Below are 7094 nucleotides of genomic sequence, written 5' to 3'. Positions count from 1 at the left end.
GGTTTATATTACTGTGATAGTGTTGTATCACTGCTTTCTTTATATAGTAACATTATATCTGCCTCTTTGCCATATTAGAGGTATTGCCTTTCCTTCTTTTATCTCATTCATCATGCTTTGTAATGGTATCATTAAAACGTCTTCAAAATGTTTGTAATACATTGCTGTCAGCCCATCCAAGCCTGGTGCTTTGTCCTTTTCCATATTTTTTTTATTCCCTGGGAAATGTCTTGAATTGTTATTGTTTGGTTTAATTTTTTTCTATGTTCTGGTGTAAACTTTGTAATTGGAATGTCTTTTATATAGTTTCTTATTCCTTTTTCTGAGACAGGCTTCATTTTGTATAGTCCTGAGAGGGTGTTGATAAATTGTTCTTGTATTTCTTTTTCTGCATATGTAATTTGGTCTCCTTTCTTTATACATGTTATTACTCTTTTTTTTCTTTCTCCTTCCTAAGACAAATTCCATGTTGTTCTGAAGCAGCAGAACAAAGTTTGAGGCCAGTGGCACCTTTAAGACCAACAAAGTTTTATTCAAGGTGTGAGCTTTGCACACGAAAGCTTACAATTTGAATAAAATTTTGTTGGTCTTAAACGTGCCACTGGACTCAGAATTTGTCTTTCCTAAGACATCAACTATCTGCCAGGTTTGTTCGCATGTTCAAAGTGCCTTTGTTTTAAAATTTTTATTTTTTTCTCTACCTCTTCCATTTCTAACGTATCTAACTGGTTTTTTAATTGGCTGGTTTCTGCTAATGTATCTGTTGGAAATTTTTTTGTGTGCTCTTGCTCCAATCTCTGGATTTTGACTACTAATGTCTTGGTTTGTTCTGATTTTTCTCTTTTCCTCTTGAGAGCAACTGCTAATAAGATCCTGCTTATTTGGAAAGATCCTTTCCAAATTGTAGCTGAGGACATTCCTTCTGTATTATTTTGAAAAATTCTTCCATATCTTTTTTACACTTGTTTATTACATCATCTTGTAATAAGACAGCATCATTTAGTCTCCATCTTCCTCTTAGTTTTCTGTTCCATGGCCAAACTACCTCTATACGATTATGATCTGCAAATATCTTTGGTTGAATCTTTGCTTTATCAAGATTCATTGTTAAGCTCTTTGATATCCAACACAAGTCTACTCTTGAGTATATTTGATGTCAGAAAAAAATGTGAAATCTCTATTCCTGGTATGTTTGATCCTCCAGGCATCTTCTAATTTCAGCATTTCCAAATATTGAAATACATTTTTCGGTAGTTTCCCATGTTTAAGGTTTCTGGATCTGTCCATCTTTGGATCTAAAACTCTTTTCATGTCTCCAAAAACCATTATATCTTTGTCTTAAAATTCGAGCATAGTTTGGAAAAAAATCTCAAAAATTTAACTTCAGCTTTGTTTGGTGCATAAAAAGGTAAAGGTCCCCTTGCTCGAAAGCCAGTCGAGTCCGACTTTAGGGTTGCAATGCTCATCTCCGTTTCAAAGCCGAAGAGCCAGCGCTGTCCGAAGACGTTTCCGTGGTCATGTAGCCGGCATGACTAAACACCAAGCCGCACGGAACGCATAGATTGTCACTATTGTGCATACCTTGTCTTCCAGGAGTCTCGTTTTTTAAAAAATTAAATATCTTCCTTCTGGATTTCTTCTTCTATTACTTCTAATTATGGGTTATATATATAAATAGCTACTCTGCCCTTTTTATTTAAGGCTGAGGTAAGATATACTTTACCTATTTTTTATTACTTAGAATATGCTCATTTTTCTTCTTCATGTGAATAAAGCTGCATTTTGCTTTTTAAGTTGGTTGAAATTTTTTGTAGGTTTCATAGGAGAATTCAGTCCATTACTGTTTACTGATACTGATTTTAATTTATCCATTTTGTCCCGATGTTGATGCCATGGCAGTTTCTTCTCCTGAGCTCTCAGGTGAACTTTACTTTGAGTTACTTGAAGATGTTCCTTTAGTTGCTCTGTATGGGTCCTCTGCTTTCAGTTTTTCAGCTAATAGCTTAGCTTGTTCTTCTGTTTTAATTACTTTCCTTCCTCTTGGTAAGTGAATCTCTATTGCAAATGGTATTTTGGAGTGGTATCTTATTTTTTTTATCATGTAGAATCTGTCTCAGAAAGTTATCATCTTTCTTTTTCCTTAACATGCTTGTTGTTAGATCCTGAAATATCTGCACTTTCCCCCCCTGCTACTTTGAGTGGAGATTCTCTTTGCTTCTTTAATATTGCATCTCATGTTTTTTTTACGAGTGAAGCGAACCAATATATCTCAAGGTAGCTTATTCTTGAATGGAAAACTTGCACTCACTCTAAATATCTGGTCAAGATCTAGGAAGGTAGAGATCTTGAATGACATTATGATCTCCATTTTTTATGGAGTTCAGCTGACACTTGCTAACTTAGTTAAGAACTTTGAGCTCATTCCAGATCTAACAGTACTGTTGTAGAAGCAAATTAACGCTACTCCAAGTAATGCTTTCTCTCAACTCAGCCTAGCCCATAAGATGGCCCCTTACCTCGATACGGCTGATCTGGCCACCTGGATCCACACTGTGGTGACATCCAAACTAGAATACTGCAATGCACTGTGTTGGTCTTGCCTCAGAATCAATTCAGAAACTCCAGTTGATGCAGAATGCCACAGCTCAGCTATTCGATAGCCCAGGCTAGCCTGATCTCACCAGATCTCGAAAACTAAGCTGGGTCGGGCCCTGGCTAGTATTTGGGAGGGAGACCTCGAGAAATACCAGGGTTGTGATGTGGAGGCAGGCACCACCTCTGAACATCCTTTGCATTGAAAACCCTACGGGGTCACCATAAGTCAGCTATGACTTGATGGCAAAAAAAAAAACCCTAAATAAAGATGGAGCATGTGTACTACTCACCTTCTACAGTCATTCCATTGGCTGCCCATCAGTTTGTTGTTGTTGTTGTTCAGTCGCACAGTCGAGTCCGACTCATCGTGACCCCATGGACCACATCACACCAGGCCCTCTTGTCTTCCATCGCCCTCCGGAGTTGGCTTAATTTCATACCAAACTCAGTTCAAGGTATTGGCTATTATGTACAAAGCGCTTCACGGCCTTGGACTCTCATTATTGACGAGACTGTCTCTACCCCCATGTGCTACCACAACAGTTTTGCTAATCTGAGTGGGGTCTTCTGCACGTGCCAACCTGCAAATGGGCAAAATCGACAACTGCCCAAACACATGCCTTCTCGGTTGTGGCCCCCACCTTAAAGAATGGCCAACCTGAGGAAGTCAGGAAGGCTCCCACTCTGGCTTTCCACAAATGGTGCAAAACAATGATTCATGGGAGCTTTTCTATGTACGCAATAGAGTTGCACTGTACTGAATGGTTCACAAAGTTACTTGGATAAATTATTAGGCACTCTGGTCTATGCTACTGTGTTTACCTTGCTGAAACCAGGATCCTAGTGTGTATGTTTTGTATAATTTAATGTGCTTCAGTCCTGTTTTTAGATTTATGATTGGTTCCACAACCTTAATCCTATTGTGTTGTTTATTGAATGCCCTATCTTGTGAACTGTATAGACTCCCTTCTGTGTAATGTGCGTTGAGTCCAAATGAGAAAGGCGGACTACAATTGATGTAAATAAATAATATCCAGCAGAGGCTCTTCATCTCCCCAAGCCCCACCCTCCCCAAGGCTCAACTCCCAAATCTCCAGGAATTTAGCAACCATAGGAAGGTCTGGCCCCCTTGAGTCCTCCCTCAAAGGCCAAAACAGCCCTGAAGAAGTGTGTGCACACATGAAAGCTTATACCAGGAATAAAAATTGGTGGTAAAATAGCGTGTCCAAGATGGTGGAGGTCTGTGTGGTATAGAGAATCACTACCAGCATGAAAAGTTATAAAGTATAAAAAAGAAAATTTTCACAAGCTTACTTTTAGCAGAGCAGCAGACTGAGCAAGGGATTCAGCAGAAATGGGTAAAACGTGATTTCTATGTCCATCTCTCTATATGTGCTCTATCAGATGTTAAAATACAGGGCAGGCTCCTTAGTTTATGAAGTTACAGATCTCTACAGAGTTGCTATTATATTGACGCTCCCTTCTGCTGTCTGGGCCACCACATGACTAATGGCTGCCTCTTCCAGGCTTCAGTTAAGAGTTCTGTCTGCTCTGATGGACTCAGTGCCAAAAGAGACATCCTCCTTGCTGCAAGGAGTTTTTATCATATCTTTCTCTACCCACTGACCCAGTCGGGCTAAGTCAAGGAAGCTTTTCCTAAAGTCTCCAGAAATTTCTTCCTGAAGTCTTTCTAGTATTTAATTTCTCCAGATCTCTGTTCCCTGCTCGGGGAGGGGGGAGAGACTGGACCCTCCTATTGTTTCTAGCTGAAGTGTGCCTGGAAAGCCGTTGACTGACTTCCTCCTCCCTGATTGTTCTCTTCCCAGAGAGAAAAACTTTTAAAACTTCCCAGTGAATGTTTTGCTCATTTCATACCTCCAAAGAAAAAAAATGTATTTTTTCGTAGGATGCAAAGAGGAGTGGCTGCTTTTCTCCATAATGGTGACATTTAAAGTGTGAATCCTTGGAGGCATGGGTTAACAGAGCCTTGCAATTCTCAGTGATTCTTTGTGAAAGGTGTAAACTTGCAGGGGTGTGTCAATCATATGGCCTGCGGGGCAGAACCGGCCCACCCAGAGCTCTTATCCGGCCCGTGAGTAACTTAACTTTATTGCCAGATGGCAGAAGCTGTGCGTAATGTCCCTGTATTCTGCCCCAGTGCTAATGGGTAATGGGCGGTGGAAGTGGGAGGGTGGGCATCAGGGAGAGACTTTAAGGAAATACTGTAAGAGTGTTAATGTTTTCAACATGTTTGTATTGTTGAATAAAAATAATATCGTTCATTGGGTCTGCCTGTGTCCTTTATAAAGTGTATATCTCCGGCACCTGGCATTACATTTTATGGCACACATGGCCCGGCCTGCCAAAGTGATCTTTATATCAGATCCAGCCCAAATGAGTTCAACACCCCCTAATGTATTCAGAGGGTATTGTGTCTTTCAATTGGGGTTGTTTGGACTTCTTCAGTCCCTGAAGTTTTGGAGAGCTGCTGAAGTGGGTGGAATTTCTTCTTGTTAGCTCTGTGTTCTAAGACAACAAAGTAGTTATGCTTTTGGCCTGCCTAGCTTCATTTTCTGACTATATTGGGACTGTCTTGTTTCCAGGGTCAGAACCGATTGTCTGTTGCTCTTGGCTCCAAGCCCTCTTGCTAATGCCTAGTTCTAAAGGCCGACCCAGTGACCCCGCAGCCTTGGTTCCACCATCTTGCTGCAGTTTCTCAGCACTAGGGGTGCTGTTTCAGGCAGAGGCAAGGCTTGCTACTGCCATCTCCATGGGGAACTCAAAATCGATCAGCAAGCATGCTTTTTGGAGGCCAGCCTGAGCAGTTCGCCTCTCTTCTTGGTTCCCTGGTAGCCTTCAGAGCCATCCGTGGTGGTTTTGGACTTCTCGGCTGCTCCTGCTTTTCAATCTCGATGATAAACCTGAACCTCTCGTAAGCCCACTCCTTTTGCAGTCCTTGAGGGAGGAGTGGCGCTTCTAGTCTACCAGAAAGTTTTGGAAATCTTTTCTGCAGCTGCCTTGTGCACACACGGTCTCCATGTGTGCCTGCACAGATGACTACTTAATGAACAACACGTGTATGTGCACCCCTGGTTCTTGCTCCAGTCAGCAGAAGTGAACACTTTAGTTCGGCCCCTTCAATTTTGTTAGCTTGCAGGCAGCAAGGTAGTATTTCTGTGTGATGGGCTCACGGCCGCTGCTGACCATGCTGTCGCTGACGGGCTTACCACCGTCACTGACCACGCTGATGTTGTTTGTGGCCCAGGTGAACAGAGTGGCCAGGGGAAAAGCCAGGCAGGAAGTCTCACTGGGGTAAATAAATCTCACTTTCAAAGCTACGGCATTGTCCCTATGGCACCATGGGAGAGGGAGGGGCTGTGATGGTGAGACCAAAATTTATTTTCAGATCAGCCTGTGCCACGCGGAAGAGTCACCAGTGGGCAATTCCTTCTAGCAGGAGGCCTCGCTGAGGACTGGCCACTTGAGAAATGGCAGCTTTGCTTTGTCTTCCCAGGAGTCAGCCGAGCCACAAGGACACACCTCAACCCCAAATGTGTTTTCTTTAGAACAAAACCCCACAGACACACACACTGCCTCTTGTTTGCAAGATCTATGACCAGCCGCCTAGAGTTGCTAAGTCACTGGTGGGAAATACCTGAAGATTTTGGGGGAGTAGAATAGGCATGGAGGGATTTGGGGAGGAGAGGGCTCTTTTTGTAGCAAGAACTCCTTTGCATATTAGGCCACACACCCCTAATGTAGCCAAGCCTCCAAGAGCTTACAGAGCTCTTACAGGAGCTACTGTAAGCTCTTGGAGGATTGGCTACATTAGGGGTGTGTCGCTTAATATGCAAATGAGTACCTGCTGCTATCCGTAGGGTATACTGCCATCAAGCCTGCCCTGCAAAGTAGCCATTTTCTGCAGGGGAATGGATCTCTGTCGCCTGGCAATCAGTTCTAATTCTGGGAGATCTCCAAGGTCCCAGTGTGAGGATGAGAGTTCTCTGTAACGCCACCCTTTAAACCACCACAACTCTTTGCCTCTCCGCTTTGGGATTCCGTGGCACAAATCCCCTCTCCCAGCCCCACCAAAGAACAAGCGGCTGTTTCAGATGCGCGCACACACACCCCTGGCAAAAAGCAACAGTTCCCCCCACCATGCATGTGAGGAGAGGTCTCTCTCCCTCTCCTCTTCCCCGTTTTTCCTGCTTCCCTTCTTTCTCCTTCTGTCTCTGAGGCTGCCAGCGGAGAGTTTACTGATACAAAAGGTTCCAACTTCATCCCAGATAAGCGAGCACCTTTTGAAACTCCAACCTGCAGACTTTGGCCCTATGCGGGTTTATTCTACAGTGAGCAAGGCCATAGGGTTCAATATAGGCTAAGGTTACCATATTCTGAAAAGCCAAAAAAGAAAGAAAAGAAAGGACGTATTTCCCGACCGCCTACGTCAAAACAACTGATCGCTATGATAAATCTCATTTTAAAGAGATCTCTATTTA

Source organism: Gekko japonicus, unplaced genomic scaffold (genome assembly GCF_001447785.1).
Source record: "Gekko japonicus isolate JY-2015 unplaced genomic scaffold, Gekko_japonicus_V1.1 scaffold1, whole genome shotgun sequence".
Taxonomy (NCBI): Eukaryota; Metazoa; Chordata; class Lepidosauria; order Squamata; family Gekkonidae; genus Gekko; species Gekko japonicus.
Note: the sequence above shows the minus strand (reverse complement) of the source record.